At 34.4% G+C, this 25,967-nt stretch overlaps 1 protein-coding gene across 4 annotated transcripts in view; it reads right to left on the reverse strand.

Annotated features, from left to right (window-relative positions):
* LOC100807792 (mitochondrial inner membrane protease subunit 1) overlaps positions 1-25,967 on the reverse strand; it is a 44,581-nt gene that overhangs the window by 13,068 nt on the left and 5,546 nt on the right. The window contains exon 4 of one of the 4 annotated variants that reach the window (XM_041009480.1): positions 7,220-7,277. The exons of 2 other annotated variants lie outside the window; for them this stretch is intronic. The gene's annotated coding sequence lies outside the window, so the exon portion shown is untranslated. Of the gene's footprint in view, positions 1-7,219; positions 7,278-10,040; positions 10,516-25,967 lie in introns of those variants that run through there. One more of the 4 variants, XM_026125722.2, reaches the window with a different exon arrangement.

Here is a 25,967-nt window from a genome sequence, read left to right on the forward strand (position 1 = left end):
GAATCTATTTGGAGAATATTTGGATTTTCATTACATGACAGAAAACATGTTGTTGAAAGATTACATTTTCATCTTCCAGGCCAATAGTGTTGTCTATGAAGACAATGATTATATTGATGATGTGTTGTCTAAGCCAAGCATCACTGATTCAAAGTTTATTTTATGGATGAACACCAACCAAAACTCTGTTGAAGGAAGAAGTCTTACTTATGCAAAATTTGTTTCTAAGTTTGTATATAATAAAAAGAAAAGATGTTGGCAGCTTAGGAAGAAAGGTTACACCATTGGCAGGTTACTATGGGTCCCACCAATTACAGGAAAATTATTTTACTTAAGGATGATGCTTACTGTTTGCAAAGGACCTACCTCATTTGAGGACTTAAGAACAGTTGGTAATGTTCAATATCCTACATATAGAGAAGCATGTTTTGTTATGGGGTTATTGCAAGATGATAAAGAATTCATTGAGGCAATCAAAGAAGCAAAACACTGGGGCTCAGCACATTATATCAGGAAACTATTTGTGTTGTTACTTTTAACTAGAACAATGAACAAACTTGAACAAGTTTGGGACCAAACTTGGCATTGGATGGCTGATGGCATTGTCTATAATTATAAAAAATCATCAACAAGTCCAGGTCAGTACTAATTTTCCGTGACAAACGAATATTGATGCAACACACAATTTGACTTTTTTTCCTTTTGTATCTTAGCATTACAGCTTAATGATAACAGTCTTAAAAATCTGGTGTTGCTTGAAATTGAACAACTATTACAAGCAAATCAAAGATCACTTAAAGGCTATCCTTCAATGTCATATCCAGAAGATGCGAATTGCCCAACCTATCTAGACAATAGCCTTATATTAACTAAACTCAATTACAACAATCAAGAACTCATATCAGAGTTTAAACATCTATTTCCTCATATGAAAGGTATATTAACTACAGAGCAATTTAGACCTCTGAAAATTGTTATTTGTTAGACAAGTGGCCTCAGATATCTTAAGAAGGGGGGGTTGAATTAAGATATTCCAAACTATTTCCGCAATTAAAAATCTATTTCACTTTTTATTAAAGTTATAAATTCCCTTAATAATGAACTTCTTAAATATTGATTCAAATAAAACAATTTGAATATGAATATAAAGCAATAATAACCAAAGGAGATTAAGGGAAGAGAAAATGCAAACTCAGATTTATACTGGTTCGGCCACACCCTTGTGCCTACGTCCAGTCCCCAAGCAACCCGCTTGAGAGTTCCACTATCTTGTAAATTCCTTTTACAAGTTCTAAACACACAAGGGCAATCCTTCCTTTGTGTTTAGAATTCCTTTACAACAAGAGACCAACAGTCTCTTAATCCCTTAGAGAATGAGAAGAAGAAGAAGAAGAATGAATCTCTCTAGAAAGAGATAGATTTTACAGATTGAGCACTCAAATAATTCCTTAATGAATTGCAATTGAATTGGCCAAGGAATTCTTAAGAGGATAAAATGATTTTTGCTCTTTGAGAGGATAAACACTTGTTGTTCTGAAAAACTCTGAGCAAATTCGTGTTATAAGTCACATATATATAGACCATTGGTGGTCATGAATAAAGCCTTTGAAAAGTTGTGACTCTTAGAAATATTTTCTGAAAATCCTGTCTGGTAATCGATTACAGAAATTATGTAATCGATTACAACTTTTAAAATTTGAATTAAAACGTTTATTAACTACTGGTAATCGATTACCAAAATTGTGTAATCGATTACACAGTCTAAAATTTTGAATTCAAATTTTAGTAGCTGTTATAAAACATATTTGGCCACTGGTAATCGATTACATCCTCTGGTAATCAATTACTAGAGAGTAAATCCTTTGAAAAACACTTTTTTTAATTTAAATTACTTGGCCAAACCTTTTGCTAAATCAATTAGGAATTCCCTTCCTAATATACTAGTGATCATCTTGATGTTGTGACTTGTAATCTTGAAGTATTGTCTTGAATTTAATCTTGAAAAACCCATTTGCATCAATTGCATCATATCATCATGATCATCATCAAAACACCAAAGGCAATTGCATCTACAATCTTCCCCTTTTTGATGATGACAATACAATACCTGAAATCAAGATTCAAGCAAGCAACAAACAATTGTATATAGATAAAATGTGCGTTTACTCCCCCTATATTTCAGAATTTATGGTCACTTGATTTCTAAGTTTGTTAAGCTTTTTCTACAACCTTTTCTCCCCATTTGGCAACATAAAAAAGCCAAAGAACTCGGGAATCGACACAGATATAACAATGGAGTATAAGGCATAACCATCCAAACTCACAAACAAGAAATAACCAAACCAGAATCCAAATAACTCAAAACGTCAACAACCACATAATGTCAAAGCAGAAAAGGCTGAAATCCAAATACCACAAGATAAATAAATAAAGTACTTAACATAATAATTTAAACTCTAAGAAACTAAATAGCCAAAATACACGGCTTATAAAAGACATATAATCAGAAACTAAAGTCTAAGAAGGCGGAGGTGGTGGTGGAAGATCGAAACTTTGACGAATGTATCCGACATCCTCTTCAAGCTGTGTGAGGCGAATGTCCATACCAGCAAAGCGTGTATCTAACGAGTCGAAGCGGTCACCAACATAAGAACGAAGACCCCATAATTCGGAGAGGACTTCATTCATGAGTGCGGAATCTTCGCGCGGAGGAGGAGGTGAAGGAGTACGTTCATCTTGAGGAGGGAGTGCATCCTTCTTCAGCCATTGACCATTCCGATCTTTACGGTACCCAAAGGAAGTCACTGCACCAGCACCAATTGCAAAGGAACGCTTGACTTGAAAAAAGGGTTCATCATCAAGCGGTATTTGAAAATGACGCAAAAACAGAGTAATCAAATGTGGATAAGGAAGAGGTGCATTGGCCCGTAATGCCTTATGCATTCGGTACCGAACCAAATGGGCCTAGTCGATCTGACGACCGGTAAGAAAAGCCCACATAAGAATCAAATCCTCCTCAGAGGCCTGTGCTAAATTGGAAGACCGAGGAAGCAAAATTCTAACAATTATATAGTGCATGATGCGATTATCAAATATTAATGACCCGGCCAGCAATCTACCGGTCATTTCAGCCTGATCATTGCAGACCATACGGCGAGCATCATGACTCGAATAATCAAATTTCCAGTCATCAACAATGGTGCCCTCAAAAGGTGCACCTTGACTGGGTAAATTAGTTAATGAAAAGAACAATGACTGATTAATGACCATAGGAATACCATGCACCTCAGAGATAATAATGACATCCTGAATTTTTAAATTGCAGTAGAAGACCTTTACAAGTTCAGGATAATATGGCAATTTTAATGACATGAAATCAACAAGGCCAGAATTTTGAAACACTTGATAGCAATCAAATGTTTCATCATTAAAGAATTATACGTCTAGGTACTTAGGGTCTAAGATGATTCTAGAGGAAAACTGAGAAAGGTACCGTAGACGCTGATCATCGGATGAAAACAATGTTGATGATCTTGGAGATGACAAAGAAGGATGAATAGGTGTTGTGGGTGCTCCGGATGGGCCGTGGCGGCGATGGGGAGCAACATCAGCGGTGGAGGATGATCCCTTTCTCTTCTTCGATGGCTCTGCCATTTGATGAAGTTTTTGTGGATTTTTATCGGTGGAAGTGAAAGAGGAGTGAAAAAGAGGAAGATTGGGCTTTACGGGACGTGATTTGGTGAAGAATTGAGTGAGATTCGAAGATTTGAAGTTTTAGGTATAGAGGAAACGTGGAGGAGGCTTTGGCTGCGCAGCAGCTCTGATTTCGTGAGTATTTATAGAAGAGGACGAATTGTAATCGATTACAGGGATTGGTAATCGATTACAGGACCAATAAGCCTACTGGTAATCGATTACAGGATGTTGTAATCGATTACAGGCTGCCTGTTCATGTGTAATCGATTACACTGGATGGTAATCGATTACCAGAGCCTATCCTAGGCTAATTCCTTAAGAACATATCTATGTTTATGCTAAAACACATCCAATATGATTAATTATCACTACTAATGCACTTAATTCAATCATTCAATCATTTCATACACAAGAAATCATAAATTCTATTATAATAACAAGAATTCAAACAAGATCAATCAAAATAATCTATAAACAATCAATCATAAGAGTAAGTTAATCAATCAATCCTTATTTTTCTAAGTCTCTAACATCTAAGAGGCCTAATTCTCTTCTAATAGAGAAGAATACTTCCTTGGGGAGAGGTTTTGTGAAAATATTAGCAAGTTGATTCTTAGTATCAACAAACTCTAATACACAATCTCCCTTTAGGACATGATCTCTAAGAAAGTGGTGTCTAATCTCTATATATTTAGTTCTAGAGTGTTGAATTGGGTTTTTGAATAGATTTATGGCACTAGTATTATCACACTTAATAGGTATACGATCAAGAATGATGCCATAGTCAGATAATTGTTGCTTCATCCATAAAATTTGTGCACAACAACTACCGGCAGAGATATACTCCGCTTCAGCAGTAGATAAAGCAACACTGTTTTGTTTCTTACTATGCCATGAGACAAGAGCCGATCCAATGAATTGACAAGTTCCACTTGTGCTTTTTCTATCAGTTTTAGATCTGGCAAAATCAGAATCAGAATATCCTATTAAGTTACATGTTGAACTCTTAGGATACCATAATCCTAAATTGATTGTTCCTAATAGATATCTCATGATTCTCTTTACTTCACTTAAATGTGATTGTTTGGGGTTGGATTGAAACCTAGCACACATGCATACACTAAACATAATATCAGGTCTACTAGCAGATAAATAAAGAAGAGATCTGATCATACCTCGATATTGTTTTATGTCTATAGACTGACCAGATTCATCTTTATCTAAGTAACAACTAGTGGTCATCGGTGTAGACATGTGTTTTGCACTATCCATCCCAAATCTTTTGATCAATTCCTTGCAGTACTTGGATTGATTGATGAATATACCTTCTTGAGTTTGCTTGATTTGTAATCCCAGAAAGTACTTTAGTTCTCCCATCATTGACATTTCAAATTCACTTTGCATATCAAGGGAAAACTCCTTGCACAATGAATCATTAGTGGATCCAAAAATTATATCATCAACATATATTTGAACCAACAAAATATCATTATGCTTTCTCTTTATGAATAATGTGGTATCCACTTTACCTCTAGAGAATTCTTTTTCTAGAAGAAAATTGCTTAAGCGTTCATACCACGCCCTAGGGGCTTGTTTCAAACCATAAAGAGCCTTTTGTAATTTATAAACATGGTTTGGTTTATCAGGAATTTCAAAACCAGGGGGTTGTTCAACATATACCTCTTCTTGAATTAAACCATTTAGAAAGGCACTCTTAACATCCATTTGATAAAGTTTAAAATCCATTATGGATGCATATGCCAAAAGCATTCTAATGGCTTCTAATCTTGCAACAGGAGCATATGTTTCTTCATAGTCTATTCCTTCTTCCTGATTATATCCTTTTGCTACTAACCTGGCTTTATTATACCATGTTCATCTAATTTATTTCTAAAAACCCATTTTGTTCCTATGACAGGATAATTTTCAGGTTTTTCTACTAATTTCCACACATTGTTTCTTTCAAATTGGTTCAGTTCTTCTTGCATGGCAATGATCCAGTTATCATCTACTATGGCTTCTTTTATATTTTTAGGTTCAGTCATAGATACAAAAGCCATATTATTGCATAAATCTTTAAGAGAATGTCTAGTTGTTACCCCTTTTGAGATATCACCAATAATGTTGTCGAGGGGATGATCTCTTGAAGCTTTCCATTCTCTTGGAAGTTCATCATTGGATTTGACTTCTTCTGGAGGATCTTCATTGTTTCCTTTATCATTTCCTTTGGAATCTTGTTCCTGAATATTCATATGTTCTAAAGAATCTGCAATATCATCTAGCATATTCTTTCTTGACAAGATAGCATTAGATTCATCAAAGGTAACATGAATGGATTCCTCGATATTCATAATTCTTTTATTATATATCCTATATGCTTTGCTTTGTAATGAATATCCAAGAAAAATACCTTCATCAGATTTTGCATCAAATTTTCCTAGATTATCTTTTCCATTATTGAGCACAAAGCATTTGCAACCAAAAACATGTAGATGAGAAATATTAGGTTTTCTACCATTAAATAACTCATATGGGGTTTTCTTTAAAATAGGTCTTATTAAGGCCCTATTCATGATGTAACATGCAGTATTGGCCGCTTCAACCCAAAAATACTTTGAAAGAGAAGTATCATTTAATAAAGTTCTAGCAATTTCTTCCAATGACCTATTTTTCCTCTCAACAACTCCATTTTGTTGAGGGGTTCTAGGTGCAGAAAAATTGTGTTCAATACCATGTTCATCACAGAATAATTCAAAATCTTTGTTTTAAAATTCACCCCCATGATCACTTCTAATAGATGCAATCTTAAGATTTTTCTTGTTTTGTATGACTTTAGCTAGTTTTCTAAATGCTTGGAATGAATCACTTTTATGTGTAATAAATAATGTCTAAGTATATCTAGAGAAATCATCAACTATAACTAGAGCATAGTAATTTCCTCCAAAACTCATGGTTCTAGATGGACCAAATAAATCCATATGCAATAATTGTAAGGGTTGAGTGGTTGAAACAACATTTTTAGGTTTGAATGAGACTCTTGTTTGTTTGCCTTTTTGACATGCATCACATAGTTTATCTTTTTCAAATTTCAATTTAAGCAAACCAACTACTAAATCATTTGAAATTAATTTATTTAAGTGATCCATGTTTATGTGAGCAATTCTTTTATGCCATAACCATGGATCATCATGTTTGCTAAGAAAACAATGATTGTTTTCTAGTTTTATGCTTAAGTCTATCATGTAAACATTATTGACTCTATGTCCTACATGCTTTATATTAATGTCATGCTTATGTTCTATAAGACATTTCTGAGAATCAAATGATACTAGATAGTCTTTGTCGCATAATTGACTAACACTAAGCAGGCTGTGCTTAAGGCCTTCAACAAGTAGAACATTTTCAATGGAGTTTGAAGAATTTGTACCTATTTTACCCACTCCAAGGATTCTACCTTTGTTGTTGTCACCATATGTTACATGTCCGCTTTTCTTTGGAGAGATGTGTGTAAAATTTGATGCATCTCCAGTAATATGTTTTGAGCATCCGCTATCTATGTACCACTTCTTTCTCAAAGATACCTACATAATCAAGTTTTTGACTTAGGTACCCAAACTTTATTGGATCCTTGCATGTTAGTATAAACTGAGGATCCTTTTGGAACCCATATCATTTAAATGTTACTGTAATTTTTCTTGAAGTAGCAAGTTGATATGCCATGTCCTCTTCTTCCACAATAAAAACAAGTGATAGAATTAGAATTACATTTTTGTGTGGAAGTGGAAAAGTTTTTATGAAACCTTTGTTGTTTTTCAGATTTATACCCTAGTCCATTTTTATTAGACACATATTTTTGTTTACTTAATATAACATCAAAATTATTTTTACTATATGAAAATTTTGCAAGTGAATTTTTCAACTCTTTAATTTCATTTACATATTTATCACAACAACTACAAGAAGCTGATATTTTCTTGTCAAAAATAGTGGAGATATTAACTTTTTTCATTTGTTTTAGAAATTGAGACTTCATTTCTAAGAAGATCTAATTCTTTGTTTAATTTCAAATTTTCATTTTCTAAATTTGAAATTGTTTTCTTTGAAGATGAAACTAATTTTGCAAGTTTAATTGACTCTTTATGCAGATCAGCAAATGCATCTTGCAATTCATCAAAAGAAATAGATAAGTTATTTGAAGATGTTACCTCTTCATCGCTTTTGTAACTTTTAGCCATAAGGCAAAGATTTATCTCTTCATTTTCTGAATCTTCAGAAGATTTCATATCATTTTCATCCCATGTGATGTATGCTTTCTTCAGTTTATTTTCACTATGATTTTTCTTTTCAGATTTTTCCATCTTTTTCTTGAAGATGGGACAATCAACCCTCAGATGTCCAAGTTGATTGCATTCAAAGCATTTTAGAGTAGAGGATGAAGTTTTTGTCCTTCTCTTTGATTTAAAATTAGGTCGCCTCCGATTTCCTCTTACTTTAAGAAACTTGTTGAATCTTCTTACAAAAAGACTTAGATCATCATCATCATCTGGATCATTATCCTGATCACTTTCTTCTTGAATTGAGGATGATGCTTTAAGAGCAATTCCTTTCTTTTTCTTGTCATTTTCTTCATGTTGGTGTAATCTCAATAGTTCCATCTCGTGTTCCTGCGACTTTCCAAATAAAGTGGCAAGGGACATATTAGACAAATCTATTGACTCAGTAATGGCCGTTACTTTAGGTTGTCATTCTCTACTTAAACATCTTAACACCTTGTTTATGAGATCCTCATTTTGAAATTCTTTGCCTAAGGCTGCTAGATGATTTACTATATGTGTAAATCTCTTTTGCATGCTTTGAATATTTTCATTTGCATTCATTCTAAATAATTCATACTCATGAGTTAGTGCATTTATCCTAGATCTTTTAACATCTGTAGTTCCTTCATGTGTTAATCGAAGAGTGTCCCACATTTCCTTAGCACTCTTACAATTTGAAACCCTGAAATATTCATCCATTCCCAGGGCAGATGTTATTATGTTTTTGGCTTTTAAGTTGTATTGTACTCGTTTTCTATCCTCTTCAGACCATCTATCTCTAGGTTTTTCTATAGTTATGCTTTCACTTGATGAACTACCATCTATTGTAACTCTTTCTACTGTAGTGGGTATATAAGGCCCTATTTCTATGGCTTCCCAAATATTTAGATCTATTGCCTCAATAAAAATTTGCATTCGGGTTTTCCAGTAGTGGTAACCCTCTCCATTAAAGATTGGAGGTCTATTGATAGAATTCCCTTCTGGAAATAAGGAATTTGTTGAGGCCATCTTTTTCTTGAAGCTTCTAAACTTTATACAAGAATGAAGCTCTGATACCACTTGTTAGACAAGTGGCATCAGATATCTTAAGAAGGGGGGATTGAATTAAGATATTCCAAACTATTTCCCCAATTAAAAATCTATTTCACTTTTTATTCAAGTTATAAATTTCATTTATAATGAACTTCTTAAATATTGATTCAAATAAAACAATTTGAATATGAATATAAAGCAATAATAACCAAAGGAGATTAAGGGAAGAGAAAATGCAAACTCAGATTTATACTGGTTCGGCCACACCCTTGTGCCTACGTCCAGTCCCCAAGCAACCCGCTTGAGAGTTCCACTATCTTGTAAATTCCTTTTACAAGTTCTAAACACACAAGGGCAATCCTTCCTTTGTGTTTAGAATTCCTTTACAACAAGAGACCAACAGTCTCTTAATCCCTTAGAGAATGAGAAGAAGAAGAAGAAGAATGAATCTCTCTAGAAAGAGATAGATTTTACAGATTGAGCACTCAAATAATTCCTTAATGAATTACAATTGAATTGGCCAAGGAATTCTTAAGAGGATAAAATGATTTTTGCTCTTTGAGAGGATAAACACTTGTTGTTCTGAAAAACTCTGAGCAAATTCGTGTTATAAGTCACATATATAGAGACCATTGGTGGTCATGAATAAAGTCTTTGAAAAGTTGTGACTCTTAGAAATATTTTCTGAAAATCCTGTCTGGTAATCGATTACAGAAATTGTGTAATCGATTACAGCTTTTAAAATTTGAATTAAAACGTTTATTAACTGCTGGTAATCGATTACCAAAATTGTGTAATCGATTACACAGTCTAAAATTTCAAATTCAAATTTTAGTAGCTGTTATAAAACATATTTGGCCACTGGTAATCGATTACATCCTCTGGTAATCGATTACCAGAGAGTAAATCCTTTGAAAAACACTTTTTTTAATTTAAATTACTTGGCCAAACCTTTTGCTAATTCAATTAGGAATTCCCTTCCTAATATACTAGTGATCATCTTGATGTTGTGACTTGTAATCTTGAAGTATTGTCTTGAATTTAATCTTGAAAAGCTCATTTGCATCAATTGCATCATATCATCATGATCATCATCAAAACACCAAAGGCAATTGCATCTACATTATGTCCATTTTTCTGTTACCTATTTTCCTCTACAATTAAGTGCTTCAACTGGATTCATTCTTCTTTGCATCTAACACCACATATCGTTGATTTCATACCAACAAGCATCAATTTATAACCAGATTATTGAAGTTGTTAATAAAGATGAAGGTGGTATGTTTTTCCTCTACGAATATGGAGGTACAGGAAAAACATACATTTGGAAAATATTTGCAAGTTCACTAAGAGTTGACAATAAAATTGTAATTATGATTGCTTCTAGTAGCATAGCTTCTCTATTATTGCCTGGAGGTAGAACTGCACATTCAAAATTCAAAATTCTTGTTCCAGTTTTTGAAGACTCAACCTGCAATATCCATCAAGGAACTCAATTAACTGAACTACTAAATTAGACATGTCTAATCATTTGGGATGAAGCGCCTATGACTCACAAATTCTGTTTTGAGACACTTGATCACAATCAAACACAACTCAAGGGACAATAAAATCTTTGGAGGTAAAGTCATGGTCTTTGGTGGAGATTTCTGACAGATTCTGTCAGTGATTCCGAGAGGCAGCTGCTCTGATATTATTATTGCAACAATTAATTCATCTTATCTATGAGATCATTGTCAGGTCTTGAGGCTGACAAAAAACATACGCTTACAAAACAACATGCAAGCAACAGATCAAGAAGAAACTGCATCTTTTGCACAATGGATTATAGATATTGGTGATGGTATTATTGGACATGACAATGATGGCTATGCTACTATTGAAATTCCACAGGAACTATTAATCACAAAATATGATGATCCCATTCATAGTATAGTCAGTTCTACATTCCCAGATTTATGTCATCATCACAATGATCCCCAATACTTCCAATCCAAAGCAATATTAGCTTCTACAAATGAAACAGTCCAACAAGTTAATGATTATATACTTACATTGATACCAGGTGATCATATACTAAATTATCTTACTGTGTTTTTCATGTTTTAGTTCCGAGGAAATCATAATAACGATTTATGTTGCAACTTTGGTGAATTTGACATTTTTTGTTAATGAATTGGCGTTTTCATCTTTAAAATAATCATAGGTGAACAAATGAAATATCTAAGCTATGATTCTGCTGATAAATCTGAAACCATTGAAAATTGTCATTTTCGCTTACTAACAATTGAATTTCTTAATTCATTGACAACATCTGGCTTACCCAATAATAGTCTCAAACTCAAAATTGGATCACCTATAATGTTATTAAGGAACTTAGACCAAACTCAAGGGTTGTGTAACGGTACTAGGTTAATTGTGACAAGGCTAGCAAAACATGTTATAGCAGCTGTATTCATTTTTGGGACAAATGTCAGAGATCATGTTTATATCCCACGAATGTCTATGTCGCCTTCTCAGTCACCATGGCCTTTCAAGCTATTGAAGACACAATTTCCAATAATGTTTTCATATGCAATGACAATTAACAAATCCCAAGGACAATTCCTATCTTCAGTTGGACTTTACTTGTCAAAACTAGTTTTTTCTCATGGCCAATTATATGTTGCATTACCAAGGGTCAAGTCAAAGAAAGGCCTTCAAATTTTAATACATGATCAGAACAAAACAAAAAATGACTTCAACCACCAATGTGGTTTTCAAAGAGGTCTTTACAAATATTAAAAGGTAAATCCAATTTATTAGCAATTCCAAATTTTATTCTATGCACAGTTATATTTACCGCTTACTCATGGTCTCTAATATGCAGTTAAAACATCATCAAATCAGCCAATATATGATTCATCAGCTTCAAATAACCACTATTCCATTATGAGGTACATTTTCTTATTTACTGCATTTTAAATTTCCATCCATTTTCATAAACTGCAAATTAAGCATTTCTTTGATGAATTGCACTAAAAAAATATTTTTTTCTGCTATACTTATCTCAATTTAAATACTACCATTCAACAAATTAACTCTATTTCGTGCTATTCTTATCACAGTTTAAGTACTACCACAACATCACATTCCTAAAAAACAAATGTATTGGCTGCCAAAATTAATAATTCCAGGACAGTTTTCTTTCTCATTTTGACCTCCATAAATTCAGCTAATTTTTTGCCTCATAGTCCAAGACTTTAGTTTGCAATTTGTCGTTATTGTGGGCTTTTAGTTTTTGAGGGGAAAATTAAAAACTTAAAATCCTACATCTTATTGGTTTTTTTCGTTATAGGTTTCCCCTTTGTTTTTATTAAATATACCTCACTCCTTAATCAAATCTGATTCCCAACTGAATATGTTATTGTTGCTCTTTTAGTAGGATATCGACAAGTGTTCAAACCTACTTAAACTAATGCACTTTCCTGTCATCAACTGTAATCGAAACTACCCATTTTTAAATAATTACAAAGGCCATACGAAATGTTATGTCTCCCAAATGATTACCCACTTCAGCATTAGACACATGATTCATTTCATAATGGCCATTGTATTTGTAACAATAAAAAAAAATTCCTGACTCTAAAATATCTAAATCTTTGTTACATTCAACAATCAAAAACCTCTTCACCTACCTCCACCACTACGTAGCTTCACAGTGATTAAGCTGCCCATTCACATCCAATCTTCACATGTAGCATTCAATTCTCCACAGTTCCCAAATCGCTTAACTTGCCACCAGTTACACCCTTGGGAAAGCAATGACCCTTCCACCACCCACTACCTCACACCACCAAAACACGTTGCCTTTTTCTGCGACCTCCACTTCAGCTTTACAGAAATCACTCTCTCAACGCCACTGCCACTATGAGTTTGGATTCATCAACTGCCTCAAGCAAGGTCAATATAAACCAAATACCTCACTCAATGTATATTCATTTGGTGGTTTTTTTCTTGCTTTTGCTTACATTTTTCATGCATGTCTCGAACCAAAATTGGTTATCTTGCCATCTGTATTTGTCACTTTTTCACTTGCAATTTAGGGCATACATATTTCTAACTTCTAGCTTTGAATGCATGGTTGTCAATGCACAGTGACTTCCTACGTTTGTCACTCAGCCTTCTTTCATGTCCGAAACCCTTTATCCATTTTTCCTATCTTCTATTTGGGTTTTTTCCACCCTTTCTGATAGGTTTCTTACCTACTATGTTGCCATCTACCTTAGTCATTGCACCAATTGTTATTTGGCACACACATATTTGTATTTTATAGGTTTCCCTGCATGGTTGGACATTCTAGATGTCAGCAATGCTTAAATCCGCATTTTTCCCACTCACTCTTTTTGTATGCATGTTCTATTTTGATATTTTCCTGATACTAATTCAAAACCATGTTCCAGTCGTTGTGATAGTGTATTCTTAAATAGATTCTAATAAATTATTATTCTTTAACACTAGCAACACTATTAAATTCTTTAAATGTTAATTTAGTTACGTTCTATTTCAGTTGTTTCCACATATTCTATTGAACTTCTTAGCTATTATGCTGAAATCTATATAACACACTCAAACTTCTTATGTTTCATCAATGCAAAAATCCATTACAACATGGTTTGATCTTTTGCTTCCATCGTTGTGCACAAATTTCACATTTGTGTCTATTGCATTTTGTTGGGTTCTATTAGCATTATTTCCATGTATTCTATTAAGCTTCTTAGTTGTTAGGTTATATACATCGTCTGTTATGTTCTTTTCATAATGCTGATTCTACCCTCTGAAAGTTTCTTCCATTTAATCAATGCTTAAATCCATTGACCCGTAGTTTCATCTTTTGTTTTCATTACTCTGCATGAATTATACATCTTCTATTTCAATTATTTTCATGTGTTGTATTAAACTTCTTAGTTGTTATATTATATGCATGTTTTGTTATGTTATTTTCATTATCCTGATTCAGAACTCTGATTCCTCCATCCTAATAGTGTGATGTCAAACAACTTAAATTCAATTATTATTCCATTGCAGCAACACCCCAATTTAGGTCTGCAGACATTAATTTAGTTTCCTTCCATTTCACTTATTTTTCCAATTTAGGTATTATGTTGTCCCAATCAAATTGGTCAATATGCATATATTTTTTATCTTTTTCCCAATACTGATTTACACGTCAAATTTTAATATTGTAAAATTGTGTCCTCTATTTCTTTGCAACATCAACAAAAATTACTTCCGTTACTAAGTTAGAATCCTTAAATGCTAACTCCAATTTTTTTCATTTCACTACAGATGAGATTCCCAGCTATCAGACGCCTATTAATATTGTAGTTTAAAGCAGCATTCCCTTATGATAGAGTAAAATCAAATGGCTACTTTGCCTACTTTTGCCGCTGCTGCTTTTGATTTTTAAAACAGATTTTTTTTTCCTTGCAAGACACCATAGAAATACCAGTTTTTTACCACCAGCAATGGGAACCAGATTATCCAGAATTCGTCCACTTCAAATATGATGGGGCCACCTATGAAATTCGAGTCAGGCAACACAAGGGAAAATTTTTCTTTGCTGACGGCCTAACAAGATTCAGGAAAGAATTAGAAATTTATGAATTGATAACCATAGATTTCCTTGCCTATGACCACCACTCTAAATTTGATCTCGACTTTACTCCACCAGTAGAGCAGCAGGCATGCAAAAGACCATGTCGTGCCTCAAGGAAACATATTTGGACCGTTCCCATCACTCAATCCAAGCTAGGTGCCCCGTATTCACTGGTAAAATATTCATATCTATTTATAGCTTCTATACAAATCTTAATTTCAATGCTTAACTTTTCTTTTTTCCGATAGCAACTTTCACCCTCTACCACACAATGTCTAATCCATTGTGGTCAGCATATGACAGTCCTCAGAAGATTCAGACCTCCACTACAATGGAATCATCGTGCTTGACAGTAGGATTGGTGATAAATATGTGGTTCAACCTTGGTATAAATTTCTTGAAGAGAGCGATTTAAGCCACAGACAACGAAGTTTCGTTCTACTATAAGCGTCACGACAAAATCTGGGAAGTTGTCATTAGACGCCAAAAAGATTGGGATGACAACGACACATATTAGGTTTTAGTGTTGTTATTGAATATATTTTGTTATTTTGGCAGACAATTTTAGTTATCTTTGTTTGGAACTGTCTTTATACTTATGTTCTATGGATTTGGCAATCAATATGTTGCACTATATAAAACTTTTTAATATCAATGTTAGTCTTTTTCCTTTCTTACAATACCTTTCTTTTAATTCTTTCATCGAAAATAAGTTGACGAACGACGCGTGCATATGCACGGATTACCGACTAGTTTATAAATATTTTATTTGCACGAAAAATATTTGTAATTTTTATTCAAAGCAGTAAACATTCACAGGCTAAGTTGTATATTTTTACATATGTTTTGTTATTATTATTATTATTATACATGTTTATCTAATTGTTAAGTATATTTTGTAATTAGTTAAATTGTGAGATGTTGAATTGTAGACATGAGATATGGTTGTGAATAAGTGTGTGATTAATACTTGATGTGATATTACTTGTATTGTGAGTTGTGAATTATACAATAACTTGACTAGTGTTAAAAGAAAAATGTAGGATTCTAAGTTAGGAACCTGGAGGATTAAATTGTAGCACAATATGTTAAACGTGTTTGAATCATGAGTGTGAGGTTGTGGATATTATGTAATTCGAGAATAGTGTTTACATGCAAAAATTATTTTTAGGGGTTGAACCTGAATCAGGAAGAATGATGCAATCCTACCCCGCAAGGGCATTGGATAGAAAACTCCAAATAGATTGGGCCAGAGATGCAAGAGAAGGCCCTAGGGTTCTTATGAGCCTTAGGGTAGATTTCAGGCCCATGGGCTAAGTATGAGCTCACTTATCTTTGTAAATATTAGATTAAGGTTTCATTATTTTTGGGCCTTGTATTTAGGGCTCCATAATGTAGGTAGGGTACCCTAGAAATATAGAATTTTTCAGCCCTTGTATTTTAGAGCACCTAGACTAGTTTTTGTATTAGGGATAGTTTTGTAATTTCACATGCACTAAGTGGATATCTGATGTGTGTGGTTAGAAATAAATTTAATTGAATTGGTAGAAGCCCAATCCAATTAAATTTTAGAGGGGGAGATAAGCATTTGCTTACTACACCACATTGCCACATCATATAGTCACACTTTGTGCATGTCCTTCATGCTTTTCATGCCTCATGACACCTAAACACACTTTGGATTAATGGGCTGAACCATAACTAAAATTCATTAATCATAATTAGTGAAATTTTGGCTCTAAAGTTTGGCTCCACAAATTCAATTTCAAATTCAAGTGAAATTTGAATTTCCCTCCAATTTTGTGTGACATTTAGACTATAAATAGAGGTCATGTGTGTGCATTTTTTTCAACTTTGATCATTTGAATATTAAACTTCAGATTTCAAAGCTCATTTAGAGCACAAAATTCCGTGCTCTTCTCTCCCTCTCCCTTCATTCATCTATTTCTTCCTCCAAGCTCTTATCCATGGCCTCTTATGGCGATGAGCTTCTTCTAGACTCATCTTCTCCTTGAAGTGGCGTCTCCTCTCTCTCTCCCTTTCTCCATTCCGCTGTCATTCGTCTTCCGAGAAGCAAAGGAATCCATTGATGAAGAAGATCCTAGGCCTACAAGCTCCAATGAAGCTTACATCATGTGGTATCAGAGCATCTTCATCTAGGTGATGTTCTTTTGCTTCCTCTATCTTTTTGTTCGGTGAATTATCTTTAATTCCTTGTTTTTCATCTTATTCTCCATGTATATCCTCTATTGTCTTGTGGTATGGTGCTGTTTAGAGTAGATTTAAAAAAAAATAAACCAATTAAATCTTAGATCTACACTTGTTCTTGCATTTCTATGGTTCAAATTTTGTAGATCTACTCTTGAATCTAGTTTTTGTGTTGATTTTAGGTTCTATCAATTTTCATTCATAATATTCATGTGCTGAACCTTTAGATCTAAATTTTGTTCCAAAATATTGATTAGAAAAAAAAAACACAAAAATCTAAGTGTAAATCACTTAATCCATGTTGTCTTAGAGTCATGTTTAGTCATAGTAATTGTCACATTATGTTCTAAGCTTGTGTTGAATTTTATTTTGTTGATTGAATTCTAGATACATTTGTTCATGTATTCTTGTCATTCTTAGCCTATCTTTTGAATTTTGAGTCTAATTCATGCATGTTATTTAGTTCATAACATGTTCTAAATCAATTCCTAGAAGTAGTCTTGTTCTTGAACTTTTTTTTTGTTTTCTAAGTTTCCTACATGATGCCTGTGATGAAGTTGAGTTGTGGCTGGATTTGTGAATCAAAATAAGTCTTAAGCTCTCTTTAATTGTGTTATTCAAGATAATTGAGTATAAGCAAACACAAATTGTAACTATCCAAGCCTTAAGCAACATAAACACTACTCTTGATTTCTAGGTTGAAATCGCTGGTGCTGGCAGCTTGAACAAACGAACTTGTATAAATTACTGGGAATTGGTCACTACGTTTTTTGAGCTAAAACTTTTACTGAATTTTCTAGACATCTGGACCAAAATTATAAAAAAAGAACCAAGCGATTTGGATTAAAGGAAAAAATAAGACAAATCTCACAAGTTGGCAGAAAAATCAGTGTCCAGAAATAAAAAAAGTGAAAGGAAAGTATGCTTGTTGTTTTGGCTCAAAATTTGTTCTATAATTGGTGCCTATTTTATACCAATCCTAGTTCTGAAATTTCAATTGAAAATTATTGTGAAAACAAGTGCCAAAACTAGAGGTTTCTTGAGTCTTTTTTTTTTAGAGTTTTTCTACTCTACTCTAGAGCCATTCTAGGTTTCTCTTTGAGTCCTAGCTTGATTTTTTGTGCTTTTCATTGCTTTAATTGTTGAATAATCCTTAGAAATTTGTCTTGTTAAAACTCTATTGGTTTAGCTTTTATTTCAAATTTTTTTGTCTTTGGTTATTGCTTGTCTCTTTGTTTCCTTGTTTGTGAGTTGCCATACAGAGAATTGGAAAGGAGGATTGGTGTCATATCTTGAAGAATTTGAGTCAAGAAGCAAGGGGTCAACCACCTTAAGAGCTATTGGACTAAGAAGCACTCCAAATTGAGTGAAACACTAAAGAAAGAATAGCCACCACAATTGAGGACTTTTTTCTTTGTAATTTTGTAATTGGCAATTTGTTTTGCTTTCAAATTTTGTAACAAAAAGACCTTTCATTGGAAGTAAGTTGGGAGCCTCCGCTAGGTCACCCTACTTCCATTTGTGTGTAATAATTTTAGACAATTTCCCCTTAGGATAGTGAGTGTTTTGTTGGGAACCTTAAATTACGTCATCCAAACACTCTTAGGATCCGCCTAGTTTGCATTTCTTGCACCTTATTTTCATAGCTTATTTCCTTTACCCTCCATTGTCAAACCGCTTAGATAGCTTGCCTTTTACCAATTAGTTTTTACCTTATCTTTTACACCTCTTCTAGTGTTTATTTTGGCTAGTTTCAACCATAGTTTATTTTACCTTTTGTTTTCAAACCCCCAACAAGAAAGAACCATAACTTAGGAACCAATATGAGTCTTCATTCTTCATCTAGTGTTAATGGTGAGGGTTCTACTCCTAAGGACCCCTTGTATAAGATATTAGATGAGTTGAGATCCCTTAATTTGTGGAAAGAAAAACGAGAAAAGAAAAAGGTAAAAAGAGAGTGGAAGAAATAAGTCAAGACGAAAGAGAGAAAATAATAGAGGAAGAAAGAAGAAAAATAAGGAAAGAAATGAAAAGAGAAAAACATGTCTCCTATAGTAGTCATAACTCTTGCAAGAGCCTAAGTGAAGAACTTCGTGACTATTATGATGGAAGGCATAGGTCACATCTTAGACTTCACTCCCATAGGAGAGAAAATGAAAGAAAGCCTCAAGAAGTTAACATTAAACTCCCATACTTCCATGGGAAGGACAATGTAGAGGCTAATTTAGATTGGGAAATAAGGGTAGAGCAACAACTTTAAAGGAAGTCTACTTCAAAATCTTATGGCTCTCACTCTTATCCAAAGAAAGACCAAGGTCAAGGAATCTTAGGGGTGAGACCTTCTAAGCCCAAAGATGATAAGGGGAATACAATAGAAAAGCAACCCCTTAAGGCTAGTATGCAAGAGAAGACTAGCTCCATGAAGTGCTTTAAATGTCTTGGAAGAGGACACATTACTTCTCAATGCCCTACCAAGAAAACCATTATTATAAGGGGCCAAGACATTTATAGTAGCCAAGATGAGGCTACTACTTCACCTTCCTCTAGTAAAAGTGAAGAAGCAAAAGGGGAAGAATCTAGTGAAGAGATCTACCCCCAAGAAGAAGGACAACCTTTAATGGTTAAGGAGGAGTGTAAGGAGGTAAGTGTCTCCTCCAAGAGGTTAGCTAAGAAGGAAAGACATTTTGAAATAAAGACAAATATTAAAGAAATTTCCCTTCTTAGACAACCTCCACATTTTCTCCTTTGTAAAAAGCCACTTGTTAGCATTGCCACATCTCTTAGGCTTGAGTTTATTCCTCAAGTAAAGGAGTTGTTGGATGAGGGTTTGGTTCGCAAGAGATTAAATCCTTGTGTTTTGTTGGTGCCCAAAATAGGTATTATTAGGCACCAAATCCCTAAAATAGGTGGTGTGATGAATGCTTTGGGTGGTGCAACACTCTTTTGTAAAATCACTCGTGCACCCAACATCTTCATGATTTGTGTACATAGGGACTCATTAGGTAGGTTTGTTCTTATTTTTAGTTTCAATACAAACTTAGTCACTCATATGGGACACCTTAGGTTTGTCATACTTTTTGGTAGGAATAATCAACATGAAAATACAGAAAAAGGTAAATTCTATTGTTTTACTTTTCTTAATTTTTTAAATTGTGAGCAAGGGGTTCCCATGAACCCTAAGAAAATAAAGGTCATTCCTGAGTGGCCCGCTCCACCAAGTGTAAGAAAAATTTGGGGCTTCCAAGACTTAACAAACTTTTATAAAAGGTTTGCCCCATATTTTTCTATACTTGTAGCACCACTCATTGAGTTGGTGAGGAACCATGTTCCTTCATGGAAAGATGCCCAGGAAATAAGTTTTCAGACCTTACCTTACTTCAACATACTAAGCACCACTAATACATATGTTTTTGTTCTTTTTACAGGTGTTGAGGAAAAAAGCCCAGAGTTTCAAGAACCTCGGGATTTGAGGTCAAATCCTTTTCAAGGGGGAGGGAATGAGGCAATCCTATCCCGCAAGGACATTGGATAGAAAACTCCAAGTAGATTGGGCCAGAGATGCAAGAGAAGGCCCTAGGGTTCTTATGAGTCTTATGGTAGATTTCGGGTCCATGGGCTAAGTATGAGCCCACTTATCTTTGTAAATATTAGATTAAGGTTTCATTATTTTTTGGCCTTGTATTTAGGGCTCCATAATGTAGGTAGGGTATCCTAAAAATATAGGATTTTTCAGCCCTTGTATTTTAGGGCACCTAGACTAGTTTTTGTATTAGGGGTAGTTTTGTAATTTCACATACACTAAGTGGATATTTGATGTGTGTGGTTGGAAATAAATTTAATTGAATTGCTAGAAGCCCAATCCAATTAAATTTTAGAGGAGGAGGTGAGCATTTGCTTACTACACCACATTGCCACATCATATAGTCACACTTTGTGCATGTCCTTCATGCTTTTCATGCCTCATGACACCTAAGCACACTTAGTGGAGAATCTTGGAATTGATCTTGGATTAGTGGGCTGAACCATAACTAAAATTCACTAATCATAATTAGTGAAATTTTGGCTCCAAAGTTTGGCTCCACAAATTCAATTTCAAATTCAAGTGAAATTTGAATTTCCCTCCAATTTTGTGTGACACTTAAGCTATAAATAGAGGTCATGTGTGTGCATTTTTTTCAACTTTGATCATTTGAATATTAAACTTCAGATTTCAAAGCTCATTTAGAGCACAAAATTTCGTGTTCTTCTCTCCCTCTCCCTTCATTCATCTCTTTCTTCCTCCAAGCTCTTATCCATGGCCTCCTATGGTGGTGAGCTTCTTCTAGACTCATCTTCTCCTTGAAGTGGTGTCTCCTCTCTCCCTCTCTCAATTCCGCTGCCATTCATCTTCCAAGAAATAAAGGAATCCATTGATGAAGAAGATCCTAGGCCTACAAGCTCCAATGGAGCTTGCATCAGTAAGATCCTAACAAATTCTTCATAATCTAAGTCTTAGGGTAAATACACTTAGTTTGAGTGCTCATTTAAGCCTATGTTGATCTCATATAATTGTAACATTATCGTAAAATAGAGTGACCAGCAAGAGTGACTTTACATACTGATTGTGTGATGTGTCTTATTATGTACTCCTAAGTGCTCTAGTATGATTTTTCACTCACATGGTATCACATTGCATATAAGCTTGAGTCTTAGTATAATTGTTGCATAACGCCTGTGAATTATTTATCATGAAATATGATTTGAGTATGTGATTCATGTGTAATGTGATTGATAATTAAAACATGAATTTTAAATGATATAGTAGTGAAGTAACATGGATTGGATTAAGTTGAGTTATGTTATAAATAATTGTATAATGTATTTTGCTTATGTTTTTGTTTATTCCTATTTTATTTAGAAATGTGATAACTCACTCCCAATGTGTTTGTGTTTGGGCTGATTACCATTTTGTTTCAGGTGAGTTAGCATATGATGAGTTCTATAGTGGAGATGGAGAGACTTAGCCTCTGACAAGAAAATATTCTGATAAATGCAACATCGAGTCATAGGATTTTATTTCATATGTTATAAATCCATGAATGATATAGTTATTTTATGTTTTCTGTTTTAGTGTGACTTCTTTCCATTTAAAATGGGTGGCCTTGTTCTGAGCCAAGACAATTTTATCATTTATTCGAACAAGTTATATTATGATTTCACTAAGTGGATTTAAACATTTTATCTTTTTGAATTGTTTTTATTTAAATGTGTTTTAAAACTTTTAATTAATCCCGCATTATTTTTCCTTTTATTATTATTATATATTTGTGTGTGGTAGAGGGTGTCGCAAAGCATGCCTTTGGGCTTCTTCGTGGATCTTCTTCGCGCTAAGCTTGAACTAGCCGTTAGGCGAGGAGACGCGATGAGTTTGTCTTGTGCACTACACGAGCTGTTCCAATCTTCAACTTTTTTTAAGACTTTTTCTTTAAGTTTTTGTATCAATTTTTCTTCTAAAGCACTTGTAATTTTCTTCTTTTGAATCCCGCTGGTCAAAAATTAAAATGTTATTAAAATCCTCATTATTTCATTTAAAACAATAGTAAAATAGAGGAATTCTAATCATTCTTAATCAAGATTGACTATTAATTAAACCTAAATTTCACAGTTATCATATAGCGAATGGAAGCCTTTGATTTTAACACATTGGGCATTGGTTAATAATTAATAAAGCATTTGCCTTTGAGTGTGGACAATATATGTGAATAACAGTTGTTAGTCGTCATTTACGACTAACTATCGTATTGAAAAGTTTTATGAAATTTATGTTTTTTCCCCAATTTATGGTTCTTTTTGTAGGATAGAACATATTTTTATGTTTAGTTTAATTTTTACTCAGTAGATACTCCCAATATTGTGAATTAATGTGGTTTAACTTCAGTTTCAGGTTAAAGAATGAAAAAAGAAGGTTAAAGCAGTTAGTGTCTCGCTAAGCGAGACATATGCGCTTAGCGAGTAGCATCCGTTACGCGAGACACTCAGCTCGCTTAGCGGGTTTAGAGGATTTGGAAGAGAATCTATCATTCATGCATGCATCCAACACGCCATCAGCTCGTTCATCGAGTCATTTGTCTCTTTTGGCGCTCAGCTCGCCCAGCTCGCTAAGCCAAAATTCACTAACTCACGCTTAGCGGGAAATTGGCGCTAAGCGAGCCTTCAGGATCAGAAAGCCCTTAAAAGACTGAAGTTGGCGAAAAAGAGAAAAGAAGAGAAGAGAGATGTAACAGCCGAAAAATAGAGCGAGAGAGAAGAACTTGGACTTAAAGTCTCAGCCTTTGAGAGATTTTGAGTGATTGTTAGGTTTTTAGAGGTGGAGACATCCCCACTACTTTGTAATCTTAATTATCCTTCAAAAACCTATTCTTGGGCTGAAATGTGCTAACTTGTAATGGAAGACTAACTCTCTTATTGAGGGTTTCTGCTAAACTTTGATGTAAAATCTTTTACTATCTATTTAAAGTTGTTTTTATGTGTTTATTGCTTCTATCTGCACTTAATTCTTGCATGTTTGTGGCTTGATCACTCATTTATGTGTAAAGTTAGAATTTATGGCATTGGAAAGTGTTTTAAATCCTTAGAACTGGATAGAGCAGGCTAGAGAACTGTATGTCTGGACACAGAGTGCAGGGATTTAGTTTATATCATGTTGTATTCTTAATGCAACTTGTTTAGACTAAGTTCGACGAGGAATCTAGAACGAAATTTAAATAGAGTTAGACCCATTCACTCGAGGGATCCTGGTTTTGGTAGTTGTTTTCAGCATAGAACACTAAAACAGCCTTAAATAGAAAAAAATACTTAATAACATCAAGTATGTTCAGTAGGAAGACCCAACGTTTTAATCATTTGTTTATCTTTCACCTTTAGATAGTTAATTTTGCAATTAAATTAGAACTATAGACTCCATTTCTTTTTATACTTAATGGCTTTATACAAATGTTTACCTTCTGAATGAATGCTCTCTGAATGAAACAAGTTCCCTGTGATTCGATACTTGATTCTTACCGTTTTATATTACTTGTGACTCAGTACACTTGCTAATTAGTATCGCAGTTGGGTGAGTGCGGGAACAACAGTTAAGTCCTTTAATGACGTTGAACCCATCCACTTGTCATAAACTCATTAATATGTGAAAAATGGTCATCCAAACCTAACAATCTCCCCATTTTTTATAATGACAAATAATATAAATTTTGAGTAACAAAAACATAATCAGTATGATGTGTAATGCATTTAAACTCCCCTTGAGTTTAGCATAGCATGATGATGATATATGTGTAAATCAAAAAACTAAAAAATGCTAATATATGGTAGTGAAAAAATCAAGATACTCCAAGGCCATTTTTTCATCTATCAAGAGTTTGCTCTTACAATCAAAACTCCTTCTCTCCTTTTTTGTCATAAGCAAAAAGGCGATGGGTTTGAAGAGAGAAATAATGATGGTGGTGGTGGTTGAGTAAATGGAGGTGAAGAAGGAATAGGTGGAGGTATTGGTTCAACAGGCGTGGTGTCAGCTCAAAAAGTGGAGGTTTAGGTGTAGGTGCAAGTTCAACAACAACTCCGAACATAGTCCTCCAAGCTTGTTGAAGATTTTGAAGAACAACACCTAGCTTGGAGATCTGGATTGTTATTGCATTTTTCATGGAGAGCCTAAACTACTCATTTTCTTATGGTTAGCGTTCAACAAATGATTTCATGAACTGCCCAATCATGTCTAGCACCTAATCTCTACTTATAGTAGTGGGGGCGAATAGTTCAACGAGGTAGGTCTTGAGCTTGTAGAGTAAACAACAACAACAACATCAGGTTCACCCTTTTCTCTTAAGGTAGCTTCATTTAAGGTTGTACTTTTCTAGGATGCAAGTTCCTTGTCTTGAGGGACAACTTCATCAGCTATGGCTGCATTGGATGTCTTTGGTGTTTCATCCATGATGCTAGTGTTAGTAAGAACATTAATGACCCCACGTACAATGGTATAGTCTAGAGCTTGAGCATAAGCTTCAGCTTGGACGGAGGCAACTTTTTCCTTCATTGCAACAACAATCATTTCTTCTTCTTCTTTAGTCTTCTTAGCTGTTTGTGCATCATGGAGTTGATTCATGAGCTATCATATGTTCATCACTCCTCTTAAAGGGATTTTAAGTCCTTTTGTATTGAATAGTGGGATATCGTAGAAGACGCTAAATGAATGAGTAGTTGTAGGCATCTTTGTTACGCAGATGCAAGCACAATTAAAGTGATACTTCCTGACTGAATGTAACACTTGAATAATGTCACGGTGAACAACATTGTCACTTCCATCATAATCGGATGTGGAGGCCTTCAAGGTGTCAGCCAACATGATCTGATTCCAAAAGGTTCTTGCATTATAAGCATCTGGAGCATGAACAAGCTTTTTCCACTAAACAATGAACTCCAATTTCTTAGGTAGTTGGCAACTTCCACCTTCATTTGCCTTGAGAGCATTTCTTCAGTGTAGTGTAGATTGAATCCTTTCATTTTAGCATCATCCTAGATGAGTAGAAGAGAACACACCTTATCAACAATTACCTTGATATTGGTGGCCTTAGAGATGTACAACCCTGAAGGGTAGGCAGTGGCTTGATTTCTCACATACATTTGTGCATGATGGTTGTTAAGGGAGTAGTGGTCTTTTGTAAATGGCATCTAAAGATTCATCTTCTTTTGGAATTCTCTCTTGGGTGGGTCCACTTCTTATGAAAGGTCCCTTTTGTGCTTCTCAAACAGATCACTGGGGATACTATTTTGGGTGCTCTTTTTTTCTTTACATTTTTTAAGGTTTCTCCATGCTACTTGTAACCTCAGTATATGGTTAACTCTTTGTTGGGTGCCAGGTGTAAGCCAATGTGGTTGCATCTTTATGACTTGTGGCAATACTAAACATGTCCATTGTGGAGGTTATAGATGAACTACGGCATCTGAGCTGTGAAGGCCTTAGATGGTGTGTGCACATAATCATGCTTCATCTATCCTAATACTTGTACTATGATGGTTTCCTCGGGAGTTGGTTCAGCAAGGAT

The sequence above is a fragment of the Glycine max genome, chromosome 15 (assembly GCF_000004515.6).
Source record: "Glycine max cultivar Williams 82 chromosome 15, Glycine_max_v4.0, whole genome shotgun sequence".
Taxonomy (NCBI): Eukaryota; Viridiplantae; Streptophyta; class Magnoliopsida; order Fabales; family Fabaceae; genus Glycine; species Glycine max.